This window comes from Rhinolophus sinicus, chromosome 9 (assembly GCF_057876585.1).
Source record: "Rhinolophus sinicus isolate RSI-liver-muscle chromosome 9, RSI-T2T, whole genome shotgun sequence".
NCBI lineage: Eukaryota > Metazoa > Chordata > Mammalia > Chiroptera > Rhinolophidae > Rhinolophus > Rhinolophus sinicus.
In genome coordinates, this window is record NC_142509.1 from 31,205,787 (window position 1) to 31,228,440 (window position 22,654).

Consider the following 22,654-nt stretch of genomic DNA (forward strand, 5'->3'; position numbering starts at 1 on the left):
GCCATCTTGAAGATGGAAGGAAACAACTGGTGCTGAGGTCAGGCACGCAGAGGTATTGAATGATTCTTTTTAGCTCCTCCTTCTCTGTCCTATGGCGTAGACTTCAACAGCCCAGGACTGGGAGTACCAAGGGTTCAAATGGCTGGTTCTTCCCTGTGGTTTCAGGCAGAGACGTATTAAAGTGTGACCCTGGGATTTTGCTTCAGGAAGGGGCGGAGGGTGCAGTGGCTTCAGGTCTCTAGTTTCCTTCAGGAACATCTTACTCTGTGGCTCCCTGCCTTGCAAGAGCTTGTTGGCTTTCAAGAAGCTGCGGCTTGAACTTCACCTTCTGCTCCATCTTGCTATTCAGATCCCAGCGCCTGGCGTCTTTGAGTTGGAATGCTGCCTTTGAAGCCATTTGGGCGGAGCTGATCTTTCTCTTTTGTGCTCTCCCCCTCCTTTATTTAGTGTACAGAAGTGGGATGTCCCCCACCCAACACTTGGAAACTTGCCTCTGAATGGAAGTTCCACCCAGCACGTGAAGAAAGGAGAAAGTCTTGGGCTTCCATGCTGGCAGCAAAGGTAGGACTTTTCCAGGTGTTAAGACCTCTACTTTCTTGGGTTCCAGATGGGAGAGTCTGAGCCCGTTTCAGTTTTCAAGCAGCAAGAAGGTATGGTTCTGTCCCTGTGGCCCACTTGACTAACATTCCTTGAGGACCTACTGTGTGCCAGGCTTCACGTTGTTGTGTGTGCGGATGTAACAGTGTCATCTTGTCACCTTCGTGGCACTCAGAGGATACGTGGTGTGATGGTGAGAGGCACAGGGTGCTATGGGAGCAGATAAAAGTTGCATCTAATGCAAGGGGTGTAACCTGAGAGAAGTGTGTACGTACTAGGGTGCAGATGAAGTAGCCGAATCAAGAAGTGCAGAGAAGGCATGCCAGGTGGGAAGAACAGAACGTGCAGAGACCTGGATGTGAAAAGGAGCATAGCTTCTTGGAAACTATACGTGATTTAGTATTGTTGGGGCGGGGGGGTGGGGCGTTGACGGATGGGCAGTGTGAGAGACGAAGCCGAAAAGGTAGGCAGGAGCCACGTCAGCAAGGCTCCTCTATGTCCTGTTCATGAGTCTGCATTTGATCTCAAGCCCACGGGAGCCACTGAGAGAATTTCAGTAGAAGAGAGGGAGGTACAGTCAGATTTGCACTTGGAAGGTTCCCCTTGGCTAACACAGTGGAGCTGGCAGGGTTGGCGAAGGGAGATGAAGACAGGGAAACCATCAAAAGATAAAAGCAGTCCGTATTTGGGGTGTGTAATCAGCCACAGAGGCTGAGCTCCGATGCATGCCTCCATCAACTCACTGCCCTGAACCTTTATTAAACCCCAGCTAGGTACCTAGCACGGTGCCAAGCCACCCTGGGTGATGACAAGAATGAGCCCCGAGATGGCTAATGCAGGAGTGAGTGCCTGTGTGGAGACAGGATGGCCAAGAAGGAGAGAAAATAGATTTGAAGATGCAGACGGGGGAGGGGGTCACTGGAGGGGACGGGAGAGAAAGGTATAAAGGTCGGCTGGGGCTTCAGCTTGGCATGAAGATTTATAACCTCCCCAGCACTGCCTCCCCGTCCCTGCCCCCTTTCTCTTTCTGGCGGCATGTTCTAGAGACGCACATTATCTCTATTAATACCAGCCACAAGGTCATCACTCAGGCACCAACTTTTCCTCCAGCATAAATATTTATACAGGACTGACCTGTGGCTGCTGCGTTTTCCTTTTATTTGATTCCTGCCGCCTTTTGTGTCTCGCTAGTCTGTGGGCTAACGTGTTTAGCTCCTCTGTCTGGAAGCTTCGGAGCCAGCCAAGTCTCTGGAAATGGAAGAGGGGGGTGGAGGGGAAGCAGGGTGGGTACCACTTGCCTGACACCAGTGAAAGCCCAAGTGGGACAAATGTGAGGGAACCCTTGATTGGCTGCTTAGTAACCGGCTGGCTAAGCTCTAAAAGAAAGGAATATACTGGGGCACTCTTTTCTCCCTCAACCCTGCCGTGCTCCCTGCACCCCCAAAAAAATCCAGGTCAGAAGCAGACTTCCCATAAAATTAATGAAACTTATGCTTCAGGACCCCACCTTTGTAAGAGCCCCTTTTTCTGGCCCAGAAAAGTGGGGACCTCCAAAGTGTTTCTAGGGTCATGGAGTCTTATAAAATTTGCAAGAGCCAGATATTTTTATATGCTTTCTCTTAGAGGTTCCCCCCCCACCACTGGATTAGCTACAGGCACCCCCAACCTGGATCTGCCCCTGTTTGTGGTGATTTAAATTACACATGGCTCTTGAGCTGGGAGTAAATGTAAATGTTGCATGAAATAATAATAATGGTAATGATAATCCTTACAATAATCGTAATTAGCAACTACTACTCTTAGCGTGTCTACTGCGTATCAGGTGCTTTTCATTTAATTCTCACAATGATCTTGAGGAAGGCAGTCTCTTCCCCAGGATACAGATGAGGAATTTGGGGCTCAGGGAGGTGAAGTGTCCAGTCCAATGTCCTACAGTTACTAGGTGGAGGACCTAGGCCCTGGACCCAGGGCTGGCTCTGTTTGCCTCTAAACCTCTGAAAGTGGGTGTAATTGGAATAATGTATAGTGTGCCTGCTTTGCACCAAGCATTGGACATACACGCATTTCCCATGCTCCACACAACAGTCCTACAGGGACACGCAGAGAAGATCGGCTCCCTTCTGCAAAGGAGAAACGAGAGGTGCGGAGAGGAAAAGAAAGTTGCTAAATCAATACAACGAATGCATCACAAGTTGGAGACCTGGTGTGTCTGATGCTTCCCCAGCTCCACGATCCCGACGCTGCTGCAAAGGTTGGCAGGGAGCACCCCAACCTGCGTGGCCGTGCAATTAAGGGTGATATTTCCCCCCGCATTTTCTTTAATGCTGTTTTGACATTTTCATCAAGGAAATGTCATACATTTCATAAAGGGAGAACGGAGAGGCCAGAGAACTCTCTTCCACCCTCTGTAAGTGCGTTGGACGTCAGGCCAAGGTGGGGACTGCTAGCTTTGAGCCAAAGGTGCCACATGTCAGTCAGGTGGGCACTGGTGAAATTGTGAAGTGGAGAGACTGTTCAAGAATGGAGGACCAGTGCTTTAAAGGACTGTCTCTTTCCTGCTGGATTTGTACCCTCCCCCTGCCCCAGCCCTACAGCCCAGACCTCAGCCTTCCAGTGCCTGCCAAGACCTGCTAAACCACCAGCAACCTCCTCCAAGGCCAGGCCTGTGGTCTGTTCCACTCACAATCCATTCTCAGCACCTAGCACAGTTCCTGGCACCAAGTAGCTGCTTAATAAATATTCATTGCTTAAACGACTGAGCACATAAATGACCTCCCACCAGGGACCACCTCTTAGAAGCATTTGAATTTTAATGAAAGCTCTGGAAATCAGAAAAGTTCTTCAAGACCTAAGGAGCCGGATGCACTTAGAAGGCAACGTCCCCTCTGGTGGAGACCCACTGTTTTGAGCAAGAGCGAGCTGGGGGTGTGTGGTCAGGTGAGAGCCATCTTGTTAGGTAAGTAGCTGTGAGATTTTGGGAAGTCATTCCCTGCCCCCACTGCCCCTCTGGGCTTCTGCCCCATCTGGAGAAATCAGGGTGGCCCTTAGAAGTTCTCAGTGATGAGGGCTGGGTGGTGAGGGGAAAGGTGGAGCACAGTAATTAGGAACAATAGCCAGACTTCCTGGGCTCAGGTCGTGGCTTCACCAGGACTAGCTGTGTGTCTAATGTACAAGTGACCCAACTTTTCTGTACCTCCGTTTCCCCATCTGGAAAATGGGGATCGTCACAGTACCTAACTCACTGAGGTTTTACAAGGATCCAGTTAGTATGTATAAAATGTGAAGCTCTTAGAACAATGCCTGGCATTAAGGACACGGCTAATACCTGTTGTCTGTGATTATTTTTCCTATCTGCGCATTGGGAGGTATTATATTCATATTATGTTCGTAATAGGATCATAGCTGCTGTCGCTGGTCAAGTGCTTACCACATGCTACACGTTATCTCCTTTGCTCCTTGCCAAACTCTGTCCCGTGTTTCCCTTTCCTTTCATGGGCTCCATTTTGCAGATGGAGAAACAGAGACACAGAGCATCTAAGCCATGTGGCTAAAGTCATATAGTGTCACGATGGGGCAGATATCAACCCAAGTTCGACAACAGAGTCTGGCTACACGTTCAGATACTCACCAAGGCCAGGCAAGTGACTTCAATGGGTGAAGGGCACCTGGCGTAAGAGAAGGAATAAGCAGTGGCCGATGTTTTGATCAAACATGACACTCGCCGAATTTCACTGTCTTTTGATTTTACACTGGTTCTCAAGCTCGGCTGCCATGTGCATCATGTAAGCACTTTCAAAAAATACTGATGTGGGATGTCATCCCCAGAGGGTGTGACATAATTGGTGTGGGGACGGCACCTGAGCTGCAGGAGTCTCTACGTTCCCCAGCTGATTCTAATGTGTAGCCAGGATTGAAAGCTGGTGTTCGAGTGCACTGAGTGAGCCAAGTACAACACGTCTGCTGCCATATTCAGCTAAGGAACCACCAATTTATAGTGTTACATAAAGACACAATGTCTTTGAGATGAATCAGTCCATCCATCCACCCATCCACCCTGTGATACATCCATTCTCCCATTCACCTAGCCGTCCTTCTTTCTTTCCATCTGTCCGTCCGTCCATCCATCCTTGCAGTCATGCATTCATTCATCTACCTATCAGATACCAAAACCCCCTACATCTACTGACCCACTCACCTACCTATATATTTGTCCATCCACCCTCCCACTCACCCATCCTTTCACCCATCATTTCTCTTCCTCCTTCCCTCCCTCCTACCCTCCTTCTGTCCTTTCCGTCCATCTCTCTTTAATTCCACCACCTCCTTCTCCATACCACAGCCTGAGCTTCTTGCAGGGCTTCTTGCAATGGCATAAACAGCTTCCACCCTTTTCTTCAAAGTTTCTCTTCCATGACTTAGGCACTGGTAAGTTTCTTTGAGGTGCCTGGCGGAAGCGAGCCAGAGAAAGACAAGAAATCTGTTTCTGGTTTTCCCTGGATGACCTTTCTTTCCCAAGGAAGTCTCTTATAAACACTTCCAGCACCGGCGGATGCCAAGACTTTTGAACGGCTCCTCCAAGTTGAAAGGCAACCTCGAGTGCATACCTGGTGTGCAATGATCTGGGTCCAGGCCGAGGTTTAAGTGAGGTGCTGACCGTGCAGCCCAGGGCCAGCCCCCGGGCATCCCTCCCCTCTCACAGCTGGCAGGCACAGTGGCAATGCTGCAAGGCACAGAGGGCAAGACTGCAAAGGCTGTTCTTCAGTTTCTGGCATGACTACTTCAAGAGTCTTTCCCCATCCCAGCTTCTAAAGCACGGTTTGTTATCGTTGGCACTATTGACGTATTGGGCCACATAATTCTTCGTGTGGGGAAATGTCCTGTGATTGCAGGACGTTTAGCAGCTCCCTGGGTCTGTACCCTCTGGATGTCAGTAGCACCTTGCCATCCCCCCACCCCCCCAAGTTGTGACAACCAAAAATATTACCAGACATTGCCAGATATCTTCAGGGTGCGGGGGAGGCAGCATCACCTTTTGTCGAGACCCACTATTTTAAGCCAGGCTCAAGGTAACTGGTAAGCGGACCCCCGCTGGACTGTTCTCTTTGTTAATAATGATTATTCATCATAGTAATGTTACCAAAATCATCACAAGACCTCAGCAGCAGACATGCCATTAATTCTCTCTAGGAATAACAGTGTAACAGTAATAGCAATGATAGTTAGCCCTGATGTACTCCTCATGTACTTGGTCTTGCATCTATCAGGGGCAGTGGTTCTCAAGTACGGCTGCAGGTCAGAGAGTTTTAAACTTCACAATGGCCAGGCACACGCTGGGTTAACCGCATCAGACTCATGAGGGTGGGACCCAGGGGTCAGTCTCTTTAGAGCTCCCCAGTGAGTGCAGTGTATAGCCAAGGTAGACAAGCTGTGTGTATGTGTGTGTGTGGGGGGTGACTTTATGTGCAGGTCTGCCCGAGACGTTCACCGTTTATATCTGTTGTGTAAGAGTAATAGTAACACTCACTCCTAGAGTGCTCTGGGTTGGACAGTAAACTCTGCAGTCACCCACCCTTGATTTCATCCAGTCTTCTTACTGGTTCTTACAGACAGGTGCAGTTATTATCCCCAGATATGTCTCTGCAGAGCTGAGACCCAGAGACATGAAATGGTTGGTTCAAGGTCACACAACTTGGAAATGATGGCAGAGGCAGGATTCGAACCCAGGTCTGGTCTTAACTCTAGTACTGGGGACTGCTGAGCCCTACGCTACAGCGTCTCACACCAGCCTCCGTGGAGGGGTTCCAAAGCATATTAAACAGATCTATCTTTGGTCTGTGACAAGGGACATTTTTCTTTATAAAGACAACATTTACGGTTTTTAAGGTCCTCAGGTGTCTTTAACAACAGCGTATGCATTTTTTTTTTCCCTTCTTGCAGTATTCTCTTTTGGCATGTAAAAGAAACACGCTTTATTTTTTTCAACTAGGGTAAGCTAGGTTATGATGTGGTAACAAACATTTCTCAATCTCAGTGGGCTGCAAAGCAAACAAAGAAAAATATGCCTGTTTCTCCTTTCCGAATAGCGTGACCTAATAGTAATCAAATGTGCTAACAACATTTATTGAACCATCTGGCTTTCTAATTTATTTATTAACTTGTTTATTTTCTTACTATTAATACCAGCGTTTATATTATTGTAGCTCTATACTCTTTTTAACATTTGATGGTATAAACCCACGTGCCCAGTCCCTACCTGCAAATCCCATGGCTATTTTCATCCTTTCATGTATGTGTTTTTGGGGTAAGGATCCCTTTGTCCTAGGTATAAAAAAAAAAACAAAAAAAACTTTCCAATGAAAAAACTAACGAGGATTAAAGGAGTTGATGGGTTGCAGGTCCTTGATGGCAGGACCACAAGCTGTGAAAAACATGGATATTTTGGAGGAAGTCCTGGGTACTTGGGAGTAAGCAGTTAAGAACTCAGGGCCTAAAGATTCCCGGCAAGTCTAAGAATGAAGATGCCAGATGGGTGAGAAGTTCATTAATGTCACCTAGATTCTAGAATCTAGAACCTAGATTCTTCCAGGACTGGCTCACCCTTGTATGATCACCTTGCCACTGGTGGAGTTTAAACCCTCCTCCCATTGCGTGTGATTTTGCTTCTGGAAAGATAGTAAATGTACCAGCTTGACAATCATCCCTTTTCCTTGGCAAGCACTGCTTTTGAATGAGAGGAAGCTGATATGGGAAAAATTCTAGGGGATGCTTCAGGATGGGGATTGAGTCTATGTGTGCACAGTTGGATGCCTCTCTCTGTTCCCTGCAGATGTCCATACTTAGGTCAGGTTTGGGTGAAAACCATTGGGTTACAGTCAGATCCTGGTTCTACCACTTCCGTGCTGTGTGACCTTGATCAAGTGACTTAACCTCTCTGAGGCTCCAATTTCCTCCTCCTTATATGAAGTGTAATGATACCACTTTTCTCACTGCTTGTTTGGGAGGCTGACATGAAATAATGCCTGTGCCTGGCTATTATCATGGCTGTTATTGTTACCATGATTACCATAATTATTATTGGTAATATAAATGACAGTAATTATGATGATTTCTATTTCTCAGAGGCCTTTCTTTGCGGAGGGCGCTGTGAGGGCTATTTGGAACCTCGGCATTTGACCTGCAGGTTCCTATGTATCCCAGGGTCTCAGACGAGCCTGCACTGAAACCATCGGCCAGTTAATGTTCATCCTTGGCTGACGCGTCTCCAGGGGGCTGGCGTGCAATAGGGAACTCTTTTGGCCTAGTAGCTGTAGTGAGTTTGCTAGTAGCCTCCAAGGACATGTCCATGTCCTCACCCTGTCGCCCCAACCTGTGAATGTGGCCTTATTTGGAAAAAGGGAGCTCATGTTGGAGTATGGGGGCAGCCAAATCTGATGATGACAGGTGTCCTTCAGAGTAAGGCAGCGGGAGATTAGACAGATAAAAGAGGGGGACACACAAAGACACAGAGAAGAAGGCCGTGAGAAGACGAGAGGCAGGGATCGGAGTGGTGCTGCCATGAGCCCAGGACCGTCAGGAGCCCCTGGAGCTGAACAGGACAAGCCAGGCATCTCCCCTCGAGCCTTTGGAGGGGATATAGCTGTGCCAGCACCTTGATCCTGGGCTCCTGGCCTCCAGAACTAGGAGAAGAATAAGTTCCTATTGTCCTAAGCCACCTCGTTGGTGGTAATTTGTTACATCACCCCCAGAAAATTAACCCAGTGGCCTTACCAGCAGCAGTGCTGCTCGTGCAAACTGGGAAAAGGAGCCTGGGAAAGGCCAGGAGACCGGGTTCCAGGCTTGGGTCTGTCCTGCCCTTCTGGGTAACCTCGGATGACTCAGTTTTCCTCTCTGGGTTTCAGTGTTTTCTCCTGTGAAATGGAAAGTTGGCTGATTCATGGGTGGTGGGCTCTTCCAAGTCAGTTTTGACAAGGGAGTGAGTTGGCCCTCAGGTGATGGGGGCTGTACTAGGGCGCATGGTAACTGGGTAACCCGGGAGGCCCTTGTCCCTTTAAAGGGTTCAGCTGTCACTCAGCTCCTGCAAATTGTTGCCAGACAAAATGCCGGCCCAACATCAGCAGAGCTTCTTGTTTTTCAAGAGAAGAGAGAAATTAAGATTTTTATGTAAAATCTAAGTTTGGAATGTCTACAACGGATTCAAAACTCTCACCAGCATGACATGGGTCAAGTAAAGCCATTCTGCAAGCCCGAGTGACCTCTAGTTGAGCCTGAGGGTCTCTCTCTAGCCCCCAGTGCTGTGATTCTCTCCCGGGAATACCCGTGGGTTCCAAAGCCCTGTCCTTGGCAAACCCAGGACCATAGACTGGGCAGGAGGAGAGCACTGATACAGGGAAACCGTGGGCTCATCCATTTGGAGCTAGACAGGACCCACTGGCAGAAGAAAGCCCACGTGGCTTGGTCCGCAAGTGTCCGATGCTTTATTTTTCCTTCCTTGCCGAGCAGCTGGATTTCAGGGAGCAGCCTTGATTTTTATGTGCAAGGCTTAAGCCCACTAGGCAGCCTGGGCTCCATGGTGCCCCGTAAATCAGAGGCTGCTTTTATTATTAATAATAAAATCCAGCTGATGCTGGAAGTGGCAAGGAAACGCAGCCTGCGAGCAGGTAAGGGTTGAAAAGGAGATGAAGACTTGTCTTGCACCCATGAGCAACTGGTTTGAGAATTCCGAACGTCCCATCGGCACGCAGGCTTGTGTTTCCTTTCACCCATCGTGGGTTTCTGGAGTACGTACCGCGTGGGTGCTGAGGATACAAGAAGGCAGGAGACAGACACCTTCCTGCCGTCCTGGAGTTGAGCCTGTGGGAGGGGAGGGGAGCTAATTAGATAAGCAATTCCTCAGAGTGTGAAAAAGACATTGATAGAGCTGGGTTTGCGGGAAACCCATGGGAGGGGTCAAAGAATGATTCCCAGTGGGCCTGACATTTAAGCTCTCACGAACATGCACACTGGAGCCAGAGCCCCCAGCGAGGACAGTGGATCCAGGCGAGGAGGCCCTGTGATGAAGGGGCGTCAATATTCCCATCTGAAAACTGAGCGGGGCCTCCACGCTCTGTGAGCCCATGCGTCGTGGGTGACACACTGCAATTGAGATGGATTGGGGCATCGCACAGCACCTGTTTGGCCTTTGTGAGTCTGAATAATCATTTAAAGAGCAGCTCTGGAAGCTGTTGAGGGTGGAACAAGACATTTCCAGCTGCAGGTTTCATCTTCATTAGCGTGGGTAGCTCTGACACCATCCACGAAATGTGCTTTGAGATCGGACTCCGGGCCAGGAGGCCTCCCCTTTCTAATAGAAATAGTCACGAAATGGTGATAGCCTCTTGACCATGCCCGACACATGCGTCTTTCATTCACACAACACACAGTTATCAAGTCCCACGCACTGAGCTGGGCACTGGGGGTATCATGGTGAAGGGGGCGGGACAGGACGATTCCAGGCTGTCACAGAGCTCAGAAGAGCAATGAAATGAACCAGAAAATGTTGGCACGGTGTGAGATGATGAAACTAAATCGTGTGTGTGTGTGTGTGTGTGTGTGTGTGCATGAGCGAGGGAGAGACAGAGAGAGGAGAGAGAGAGAGAGAGAGAGAGAGAGAGAGAGAGAGAGAGAGAGAGAGAGAGAGACAGACCGGCCGGGATGGTACTTGAGGTGAGGCAGTCACAGATGACCACCTTGAGAAGTTGCCTTCTGAGCAGAGAGCTGCAGTCGCCAGGGCACCGTCAGGTGAGATCAGGGGAAGGGTATTCAAGGCACAGGGAACATCCAGTGCAAAGGCTCTGAGGTGACGTGTTCAAGGAAGAAAGGCGGTGGGGGGGTTGAAGCTTCGTGAGTAAGGGAGAAGTTGGAGATGGGTCAAGGCCAGTGCATGGAGGGGCTTTTCTTTCCAAGCACAGGGAGAGTCTTCTAAAAGGTGTTCAGCAGGGAAAGGACGTGATCTGACTTAGGTTTTGCCAAGACAACCTTGACTGCTGTGTGGGACAGAAAGAGTCAAAGCCGAGGACCCATTAGGCATCTGTGGGTGTCCGGGCAGGAGACGATGGTGGCTTGGGGCAGTGGAGATGGGGCAAGGGTCATTTTAAGAACACCTTTGGAGGTAAAGCTGATGCAATTGGCTGAAGGATTGGCCACAGCTAACCAAGGAAGCTGGAGGGATCAGAAGAGAAGAACCAAGCAGTACTCCTATAGTTTGGCTTGCTTGAGTCTATGGATTTTCATCTCTAATCCCCACAACTACCCTTTGATGTGCATATTAGAACCCCCATTTTATGGCTGGAGAAACTGAGGCATCTCTAAAAGTCAGAAACCGGAGCTCAAAGCCCGGTCTGTTTGCCACCAGAGGCCACTTTCAATCCTCTCTGCTCAATTTCCTTTCTCCTTATTCGCGTCGCTCTGTTCTGTCCTCAGGGACCAGCTTGCCACCCAGGATGCAGCCCTTTTCTCCTTGCTTTGGGTGAGAGACCTGGTTGGTATAACTCAGTTGGGTAACCCCTGAAATGTCAGCTTCTGTCAACTCTCCCAAGGCAGAAATCAGAGGGGCAAAAAGTGCCTCTAGAACCCGCTCTGGGAAAGGGTGTCTCACCAACCCTTTGAAATCTCCCCGGAATCTCTGTGGCCCCTGCTGCTCTGATGGTTTCTAGCTTTGCACTGGTGACAGCTTCAATGATCTCCTGTGACAGGGGGAATATGCAGCCACAGGGATGCAGCTCTGTGCCCAGGAAATGTCACCTGCAATCCATGTCAGGGAGGAGAGAGAAGCAATTAAGGCGCTGGCCAATTCTTGAAACTCTGGCTCCAGGCAAACTGTGGGGGTTGGAGAGGGAGGTGGACGAAGAAGGAGCAATGAAAGGGTAGCAGCAGCAGGGTGGGTGAGGGAAAGGTGCACACGGTCTGGCGCGGTGCAGGTATTAGTGGAATGAGAGAATGGAGATCATAGTGGGTGCAGTCATGTACCACCCAGGTCCCCCCCTCAGAACCAAGGGACTCATTCCTCCAGCTCTGGAGGTGTTTCTCGCTCATGGCTCAGTCCCTCTGTGAGACCAGCCCTTGGCTGAAGGGAGCTGCTTGCCCCCTCTCCAGGGGAAGCCCACACCCAACGGCTCATTGATTTAGGTGTGGAAAGACCCAGCCCCTCTGTATTGATTTAAACCAGCTCTGGTGGGCCATCCCAGCTCCCCAGCTCCCTATAAGATCGACTGAGACCTTTGTTATAGCTATGACAACCCACATCCTCCCCCTGCCCAACCCTGCTTCCTGTGTGCCCTGCAGGTGTTGTTCCTGGAGCAGCCCCCATTGAGCCCCCTGTATGCAAATCTCTGCGTAGGAGAACCCCACCTAAGATAGATACCTTACAGGGCCAACAGTCATGCGCGTATGGCTGTTCATAATGTCCATCCCTTACCAGGCTCTACAAGGGGAGATGACTACATAGTCACATCCCAGACCTTTCTCAGTTTTACTTCCTGCCTTTGAAGAACTATTCCTTAGCAGTGTGGCTGTCACTTCCCTTTTGCATGAGTCTTTCTGGAAATGGTCTGCGTACCGTCCTTGTCCCATTCCTGCGAGAAGCACTGAATCAAAAGGATGGTGTCTGGCGTCAGCGGTAGACCTGGGATTTGAACCCCAGGTCTCCCACTGAACCAGCAGGGTGACTCGAAGACATGGTGTCCTCTCTGTGAGCCTCAGTTTCCTTATGTGTGACATAAAGAGCATAACGCTGACCTCAGATGCATGATCCGAGAATCAGATTTAATGGCCACAACAAATCCAGCGTCGTGCTCCCTGTTTTGCAGGAAATCTGGGAAAGTGTCTCGCTCTCGTTTTTCTGGTCCCCACGATCACAGACCACCTTTTGTTCTGATGATTTCATTCGTTCATCGATTCCTTCAGCACGGTCACACAACAGCTATGCCGGGGAGTAACGTGCCCTCATCTTGACATGGAGATACAGGCCCAAGGAACCCGTCTTGCCATGCCAGAGTTTAATTTTTGCTCACTTGAGTTCCATTCAGCCAGGTTCTGGGGACTTGATATCATCTCCTTTAAAAAAAAAAAAATGGCGCCTGTGTGGACACCATAGATGAATTCATGGCCCTCTGAGGGCAGATCTAAGTGTTGACACTGAAAGTAACCCAAAGCGAAGAGTGAAATTAAACACAGGAGGGTCGAGAAGGAGAGAAGGGTGCCTTTGCACCTGCTCCTGAGGACCGCAGTGAGGAGGATGGTGTTTTTTGTATCAGGCCGTAGCTGACAAGGAATATAGCAACCAGAGAGAGAAAGGGGTGGGTGGGTGGGGTCATAGGAAATTGTTCTCCTTTTCAGGTTTTACACCCCAATCTGGATTCTGCCCCTGAGAAGCGGGCTGGATACTCTGACCTTGAAACTGACACCAGGCAGTCAAATCCGAGAAGTCAGTTCCCAATGGTATTTGGCAACTTTGGGCCTGTTTGGGCCAAGGGCTTAGTGCCAAGAGTAATTGTGATTTACACCCCTCACCCCTTTGGGTGCAAAATGGTTTTGATTAGATGCATACCATGTTTATTAAGCCTTGCGCAGGCAGGCTGGGGGCTTGGCCGGGCTGCCGTAAAAGGGAGGGAGATTTACACGGCTCCCTGCGGGATTCATTTAATCTCTTGGGGATTTACTGACCTTCAATTAGAACTGTTAAGTACTGTTTACACGGTCCCTAATTCATACAAGACCAGCGTAAGGTTGAATTTTGTTTTCATTACGGACCTGTGAATCAAGAAAATAGAAAAATGAAGGCTTTGCCAAGCAAGATGTGATTTAGGTAAAAACAAAAAAAATTGAAAACAAAAAGCCATTAGAGTTGAAAGCCTTACTTTGCCGCCATTTAGAAGTAGTCTGATAATAAAGAGTTGAGTTGACATTTTTAGGTGGGTTAAAAAAAACACACACACAAAAACCATCTGACTTGAGATTATTTGCATGAGGGTTAGTTTTACAGTTTAAAAAATGGATCCTTGAATTCTTTTCTGTTCTTCAAAAATCAGGATTCCCTTTTATTTAGCAGAAGGACGATTGGCCCCTTTAGGGACCAAATGTGCACACAAAAATTACCTTTAGCTGTGCCTTCAAACTATAGTAGTATCTGGACTCCCGTGGGTCGTGCAGAGGGTGACCATGAAGTTCGCGAACTTGTTGCAACAACGTTACTAACCTTTTATGATATGAGAGGGATTATTCATTATGAATTTTTACCAACTGGACAAACAAGTTTACTCTTTGGAAGTGCTGAAAAGCTGCTTGAAAAAGTTAGGCGACCTGAACTTTTCGCCAACAATTCATGGCTCTTGCATCACGACAATGCACCAGCTCACATGGCACTGTCTGTGAGGGAGTTTTTAGCCAGTCAACAAATAACTGTATTGGAACACCCTCCCTACTCACCTGATCTGGCCCCCAGTGACTTCTTTCTTTACCTGAAAATAAAGGAAATGTCGAAAGGAAGGCATTTAGGACATCAAGGGTAATACGACAACAGCTCTGATGGCCATTCCAGAAAAAGAGTTCCAGAATTGCTTTGAAGGGTGGACTAGGCACTGGCGTCAGTGCATAGCTTCCCAAGGGGAGTACTTGGAAGTTGACCATAGTGACATTCAGCAATGAGGTATGTAGCACTTTTTCTAGAATGAGTTTGCGAACTTAGTTGTCCAACCTCGTATATAGGTTACCAGGGCTACATAAAACAGTGAAACATTATCCATGTACATTATGCAAGGATTTGGGGAAAAACACACATTTTTAAAAGATATTGGAAAAAATAACAACGGTGTTCGATCAGAAGTCACAAACCAAAATGCCCACAGGGGACAGATATGAGAATGAGTGACTTAGCTCCATTGGGTACCAGTTGGGTAAAGTGAAGAACTCACATTCCATCTGTAGAGATACCCCCTGCTCATCTACAGGCTTAGAAAATCCTGTGGATGAATTGCTAGAAGGTGTGCACTCTCGCCTGGCTTTGGGATTCATTCGTGAAGGATAGCCCTGTGCAACTCACAGCCATAGCCACATCCTCAGGCCGGGAGAAGTGAATTTAAATCCTGTGACATGTTATGGGCATTGCTTCCAATTTCTGCCTTGGAAACAGAACCATTAGGCTATGACAGCCTAGGGTTTTGCGAAGCAAATTCAGTAAAGAGGGAGGCATGATCATTACAACAGAAGAGCCGGCAACGGTCTTGTTAGCGTCACATCACTGAATGCCCCCAACTGTCCTGTGTGGGAGGTATTATTATCTTTGTTTGACAGAGTGGGAAACTGAGGCTCAGCAAGGTGAAGTCACCTGCTCAGGCCACATAGCCAGGCAGTAGCAGATGAAGCCTCACGTTCGATGTCATAGCCCAGAGCTTGCGTTCTTGGCCATCATGAAACATCGTGTTGAGACTGGGTGGAATTCTAGTACTTCTCTTCGTTAGCCCACTTGATCTGTTTACGCTGGAAACTGGGAGTAGATTTCTGTACCTCTACGCATACTCCTTCCTGTGGAATGAATTATTCCCTGAAAGGTGAGGCGTTTGGGGACCAGTAATCGGGAAGGAGCACGATGAATCACAACACCATTTTCTCTGTCCCAAGTCCTCCCCGTGAGACTGACATGAGTCTCCTGTCCTCGCTTTCCAGAAAACAGAAGACTTGCAACCTTGGTTGAAATGATGCGTTGGGTAAACACGCACTTTGGTGAGGAGTTTAGCTCTTGTGTGGATAAATGGCAGAGGGTATTTGCTGGGAAAACTCTCACAACTCTACCCTCAGTGGATGAAAGTCTCTGTCGTAGGTTGGGGTTTTCCAGAAGCAACCAGGATGTGAGGACAGATCGTTTCACTGGGAAGTGATTCCAGGACAAACTTGTAGGGAAGTAAGGAAATGAAAAGAGTATATTTATAAGCAAGTTACAACTGTGACAAAAAATAAAAGACATCCAGTTAAATATGAATTTCAGTGAACAAATAATATTGTAGTGTAAGCAGGTCCCACATAGTGCATGGGTCATACCTATACAATTATTCATTGCTGATCTGAAATTCAAATTAACGTGGACTTGCTGTATTTTCATTTGCCAACTCTGGCTGCCCTTCACTAGGGACTTCTGGGAGATGGTGTAGAACATACTTCAGAGCTTTCTCATCTGAGAAGTGGGGAAGCAGGGACATTTATCTTCTGTCTTCCATTTGTCAGTGGGTGAGGGCTACTCCTGAGCTTGTCAATACCTTGGCACTTCCGGCCTGCCCAGTACAAGGCTGAACTCCCTCCTTCAGATAGAGAAAGCCCCAGACAGGAAGACACAGGTGCTTGCCCCCTGGGACTGGGGTGAGTGGAGAGAGGTGCTTGGGCTACAAAATGGAAGGTGTCACTCTGAGGTCACACTAGTGTAGCGTCAGCTCCATTCTCCTCACTCTGGCCTGAACTTGGCGTGCAATAAGAGCTCTTTGATAGGCACAGAAACCTTGAGTGGTGAGGGGATATGTATGGGCAAGGCATCACCAGCCCCTGCGATAGTCTTCCCTGAACCTACAGACGAGGACCGCAGGATAAATGACGCCAAGTAGGAAATTCTGTTGCCTTCTCAGATTTGTAAGGAGTTTCCTTTATACATTTTCGGAGTTCCCAAAATGTATAAAGACCTGCCTGTTTTTACAGATGTGAAAAAGATACTCGGGTCCTTCCCACTGGGTTCCCAGGTCTCTCTACTACTTCCGTATTTGTTCTTCGTGCGTGTTAACTCTCGGTGGCCCAGTGTTATCTAGCACATCGCGTCTTTTTTATAACCATCATGTAACGATTGTCTAGTGCGGGGAAGGGGACTGGTAGCTCTTTGGAGGTGCCCGTTTTGTCTTGGAAGAGATGATACAGATGAGATCAGCCAGAACTGATGAAGAAGGAAGGGTGGCAACCTCCGTGAACAGCGGTTCTCTTCCCCAGCCCTGGATGGTGCCATTATGGTTATGGCCATAGGAAGTAAGGTCTCTCCCCCACTCCCTTCTTCCTCCCACCTTGCTCTTCACATATTAGCGTGTAGTGGGCGCCTTCTCAGTTCTGGATGCCACGTGGTCATTTGATCTCTCTCAAAGGTGTCCGCCTATTTTAGGCAACCAAGTGTTTTTTTTGTGTGTGTTTTTTTTGTTTGTTTGTTTGGTTTTTTTTGAGATTAGTGAAAATAAAGATGTAATTTTTTTTTTTTAACCAAGTGTTTTTAATGCCTCGTTTTCAGTTCTTAGGAGATGGCATGGTTTTCCTTGGGTAGGTTTTCTAACATCCTACCCTGTCAACAAATTCTTCATGGTGTTTAAAGTCCTATAACTGTATAGCTTTACTTACGTCCTTTTATCTCTGGGTTAGCAGTTTTGAGTATGAACTTTAGACTTCGAAATGGGTGTGAACCCTGCCCCCAACACTTGCTACGTGTGAGACGAAGAAACTGGACCAATCACCTAACTTTTCTGTGCTCAAGTTCTTTGCATGCAGAGAGGGGATGAGAGTGATATTTATCAGATAGGGCTGTATAAGAATTGGGAGAGGTGAAATCATGCTATAGTAATGACCGATCTGTAAATCTCAATGGCTTCATACAACACAGGTTTATTTCTTCCTCACGCCGCATGTTCTTTGCAGCTCAGCAGGGGTCTCTTTTCTGGCATCCTCACTCTTGGATTAAGAATAACCAAAGAACAGGTACAAAAACAGAAGATATTGCTAGATACGATGGATTAATGAGTTAGGTCAACATCCCCTACTTGGTTGACCCGCTAGTGAGTTTTAGCTCATCTCTAGATAATTCTAAATGGGATTTGCAAGATCTAATCTCAGTGGATGAAGACTGCTATTTTCAGAGTGGGTAATCCCTGAAGCAACTGGGATTTGAGTGCAAGGAGACTTTTGGGGAAGTGATTTCAGGAAGCACTGAAGTGAGAAAAATAGAAAGGAAAGGAAAGGAGCCAGTACAGGGTGTGTTAGGCCAGTATGTGCTCTGGGCAGCTGGAGATCCATCTCAACAGTGACCAAGGCCCCAACAACTGGAGTGACACTTTGGATGGTGGCAAGGAGAAATTATATGCATCCGGGTCATGCACTGGCAGTTAAGTGCTCCCGCCGAGCAGTGGCAGGCATAATTTTCTCCTATACTCAAGTGGCCAGAATTAATGACATGAGCCAACCCAATGCAAGAGATATAAGGGAAGTGCAGTTGCCCCAAAGGCAGACGGAGAGCCAGGCATATTATTGAATAACACTTACGTCTATCCCAGGTTATTGTGGAATTCCATGAGATAGTATTTGTAAAGCATATAGTGTAGAACGTGGCACACAGTGAATGCACCAGAAACGTTGGTTTCTCCTTTGATGGTGATGATGGATGCCCCACTAGATTCCGAACCATATAAAGGGAAGGGCCTTGTCTTACCTCTGATAATACTGACATTTGTTATTGAATGCGTTCCAGGCGCTGGGCACTTGGCCAAATAGCCTCGTCACCACAACCCCATGAGGTAGGTAACTCTTTTCAGTCATGTTTTACAGATGGGGAAACCAAGTCTTTGTGGAATGAAGTAGTCCACTCTGGCTGATATAGCAAGGAAGTGGCAATGCAAGGATTTAAACCTGTGCCAAGGCCTGTGCATGTGGCATCACACGCTAGTGCCCCGTGTCTTCACACTGCCAGCTTCTTGCTCCAAGCCTGAAACAGAGTAGGAGCTCCATGAATATTTTTGGAATCAACCGCATGAAAGACGTTTTACCTACTTCTTCCTCTCGTGTGCTTTCTCCCCAAACATGGCCATGTGCCCAATGGTTCTACACTGTTGGCCAAATCAACCTTCTTCTTGCCATTTAATTACTGTACGTGATTCCAAGAGTTGGCATTCCTCCTCACCTCACCCTTGCCCCCTCTTCTCTTCCTGGTCAAATCCAGGGATTTCTCTGGTATCCCAGTGTTCTAATACAGGACATATCTGTGGCTCCCATGACCCCTTTTGATGTAAAAGGTAGGCAGACTGTTCTAGAAATTTCCAAGGCTATCAGAACTACATCCTTAAAGTTTTAAGTGTTTACTATCACCTAAAATTGCTACTCCTTTAGGGTTCTGATCTTTCTTCCTATTCTAACCATCTTAAACAAGAAATGGAATGTCATTTCGGGGGTCCTTTGGGAATCTCACAACCTCTCCTTCCTTTTATTCAATTAAAGGCTGAAAATATCAGTTGGCTCTTATCTGATCCTTGTTCTGCAATATTTTTTGTACTTTTTTTTGTGGTAGGGGGTCATGGTAGACAAATAAAAATACTTCTGGGGTTATCTGAGAGCTGACATTCCACACAATAGCAATAAGAACGTTTTCCAAATTTAAAACTCTGATGGAGGAAGTGGGTTACAATAGGAGAAACCTTTGACCCTGATCAGTCATAATGGTTTCCTGGATTCAGGGATATTATGGGCTGGAGCCAAGGGTTTCAGCATAGAGAGCACAAAATGTGTTAAACTTAGAACACAATGTGCGAGTTCCGGGTGGGGCCATTGGAGGGACATCTTTCTTTCTTTCCGGTGAAAAGGATTCCTTTCCAAACAAGGATCTGGACCTTTCTCCCTCTCTGGCTCGCGCCTGTGTATTTCTTTTGCAGCTGATTTGAAGAGGAATTTTGCATTCCTTGAGACATTAATGCATCTGAAAACCTTCCCTTGAAAGACCATTTCAAGGGGATGGTTCATCCCCTAGGGATTATTCACCCCCAAAACATTTACTGAGTGACTCCTGGTGTGCCAGGCACTGTTCTAGATGCTGGGATACAATAATAAACAAACAAAAAGCAAAACTAGGCAAAATCTCTATCCTTGTAAAGTTTCATTTTATACTATGTATGGTTCCTTAACCTTGGTGCTACTGACATTTTGGGCTGGAGAATTGGGGGGTGGGAGGTGTTCTGTGCATTGAAGGATGTTTAGCACATCCCTGACTTGTACCCATTAGAAGCCCATCGCACCCCTCCCCAGTTGTGACAACCCAAAATGTCTCCAGGTATTGCTAAATGCCTGGGGCGGGGAACAAAAATCACTCTTGATTGATGACCACTATTCTATAGGGAGGGAGATAGACCATAAACTATGAACTCATACACAAATAAACAGGCACATGATAAAATCTGTTGGAAGTTAATAAAGATATAGAGTAGGCTAAAGAGCGTTGAGTCTTGGCAGTGAGGTGGAGAGGCGGGATTGATGTAATTTAAATGATGTAGTTGGGGAAACCCTTTTTGAGAAGGTGACGTTTGGTAAAGACTTGAAGGAAGCAAGGAAGTGAGCCATATGACCTTGGAGGAAGAACATTCCAGAAGGAGGGAACAGCCAGTGCAAATGCCCTGAGTGTACATGGTGCTCTCGGATCCACCAAGGGGCTCAATATGGCTGGAGCGGACAGAGCTAGGGGAGCGTGCGCAGAGAGTAGGCAGAGAGATGCAGGGGAGGGTTTTCAGGCTATGCAACGTGGCATCTGTATGGCCACTGTCAAAGCTCTGCTTCTCTTTGCGAGGAAAGGACATCATTGTCCTTTTAAACAGAGATGGATAACGTCTGTCTTGTTTAAAGAAACAAGACCTCTCTGGCTGTTGCTGGGTCGGGAGGAGACTGTAAGGGGACAAGGAAAAAAGTAGGATCAAAGCAAGTCAAACTTTGACTCCAGACAACTTACAGGGCGTATCAGTTTGTCCAGACATCTATAGGCTTCTACAGACACCATCTTCCCCTTCCATTAAAGATTTACACAGTGGTCAGCTGTCGCTGCCCGACGTGGTGGACCATTGAGGGAAATTGGAGTTTGAATTTGTCTTATGTTCCCTGTTACCTTTTCTTGTTGGCCTTTGCCCATGTAATATCCTCATTTTCATTTTGGAAACACCATGTTCTAGTAGGTGGGAGACCAGAGGCACAGGTAATGTGTGAGAGGAATACTAAGCCAGCAGTCACCAGGCAGTTACGTGCCAGATGCTTTGCTATACTCTTATCTGCATTATCTCATTTAATTCTCGTACCGCCCTATGAGGTGAATACTCATCTCATTGTTTCCTTCATAGCCCAGATGAGGAAACTGAGGCTCAGAGTGTTTAAGTGCCTTCTCCAAAGTTGCAGAGCTGCAAACCTCATTGACTGGTGTGGGAGTGGGCTGTGCAGCTGACTGATATGGAAGGTGCAAGCTTCATGATCGCAGGGGTCCCACCTCCATGTTCAGCACTGTGCCCTCCCTGTCGTGGGACTCATCATAGAGACATTAGGCGGGGGTGACAGAGGAGAATGTGGAAACCCCTCTCCTCCCACACAAACCTTGCCAGCCAGAACCAGAGAAGGTGAGCTGTGGGTGGAAGGCATCTTAGGACCAACCCCTGCCTTTAGTGAACGGGGCAGGGGAGAATTGGAGTCAGTCGCTCAGGCTTTGGCACCTGTAGACCCAGGTTCAAATCCCAACTCCACCAGTCAGGAGCAATGTGACCTGGGTCGGCTACTTCCCCTCTCTAACTTCACTTTCCTCGCCTCTGAGATTGCAATAACCATAGCGTCCTTGATACCGGTGTGGCCGCACCCGTATCTCCTTGCCACCTCCTACCCCAAGCCACCGCAAGCCACCTAGAGTTTAGGTGGACACTCCCCAGTAGGCTGATGTTCAGTATCTCTGCCCAAGGGCTTTCTCTGATTATAGACACGTGCTCAGCCCAGGACGGGGCAGATCAGCAGCAGCAGGGAGCTGATAACCCAGGAGTGACCTCAACCCGCGAGGGATGAGATGCGGGGAAATATCCTTGTCCCTCCCTGGGACCATCCCGAGGTGTGACCATCTCAGGGTGTTCATGTTTGGATGGTGCTCCAGGAACCCTCAGTATGGACTGCTCATCAAAGGACCCTGCTGCCCTCCCTGTCTCTCCCTCCCTCCCTCCCTCTCATGCTTCCTGGGAGCACCTCCCAAATACACTATTTGCACCCAAATCCTCCAAATCCAGATGCCCTTAAAACTGTAGTGATGGTTACAAGAAAGTGAAAAGTGCTTAACGTATTGTCAGATATATAGTAAACACTGAAAAAATGGCGGCGGCTGCTGCTGATGAAGGCAGTGAAGATGATGGTGATGGGGGGAGAGGAAAGAAGGAGAAGGAAGAGAAGAAGAGGAAGAAGGAGACGGAGAAAGAGAAGGAAGAAGGAGATAATAATGAAAAAGAAGAAAATGATAATGGTGACGACGATGGTGATAATGACCGTGGTGACACTACAACCCGAGAGGGACAAGGTAAGTGGCGAACTGTGGGGTAACAGAGCATAGGGAGCTCGGGCAGCGGCTTGCTGGATCCATGATGGAGTCAGTCGTCCCCGTCCACATTTCCTGCTGAGTTCATGGAGATTCCTCTCCATGGTCAGTGTTCTCTAGAGGACAAACCTGTCCCCTCTCCCTCCTGAATAGCTGACCGTCAGTGCGTCAGTGAGTTCTTGCCGAGGACCAGTGCTGTATACGATGTAGTGGGAGGAACCAGGAATCAGAAAATGTGGTTCTTGTCTAAGCGACTCTTCTTCATGAGGAAAGTCAAATCTTCTGTCCACAGCGGTTCTTCTTGCGATTTCACTCTTGGACTTCCCCTCGGATCCTGCCACTAGACAAGTGGACGCACAGCCTTGGGACTGAATGTATTGTTGTGCGACCGTTATTCAGCTTCCTGTGTTGGGTGGTTTATTTCCTGTCTTGCTCATTCACTTCAGAACACTGTGTTCTTAGATCAGAAACCCTGGAAGATTCCAAGTCAACAAACGCCATTATGTGTTTTCAACTGCAGAAAACTTGCTGACTTCAACTCTAATGCTTCCGATTCTAATGGTCACTGGTGAAGGGATTGAAGTTAACTCTTTAGAAGGATGAATGGGGAAGTGTTAGCATTTGGCTGAGGCGCTCTAGAAGGTCAAAGCTGGGAGACATCTTAGCAGTCATGTCGTCCAACTATCCCTCATTTTACAGTAGGAA

The 22,654-nt window shown here is 47.8% G+C and overlaps 1 long non-coding RNA gene across 1 annotated transcript in view; it reads left to right on the plus strand.

Annotated features, from left to right (window-relative positions):
• The window catches only part of LOC148757330 (uncharacterized), a 222,979-nt gene that overhangs the window by 11,992 nt on the left and 188,333 nt on the right, over nt 1-22,654 (plus strand). Inside the window, exon 2 of the long non-coding RNA XR_016022455.1 lies at nt 448-561. This is a non-coding gene — a long non-coding RNA (uncharacterized LOC148757330). The remainder of the gene's footprint in view (nt 1-447; nt 562-22,654) is intronic.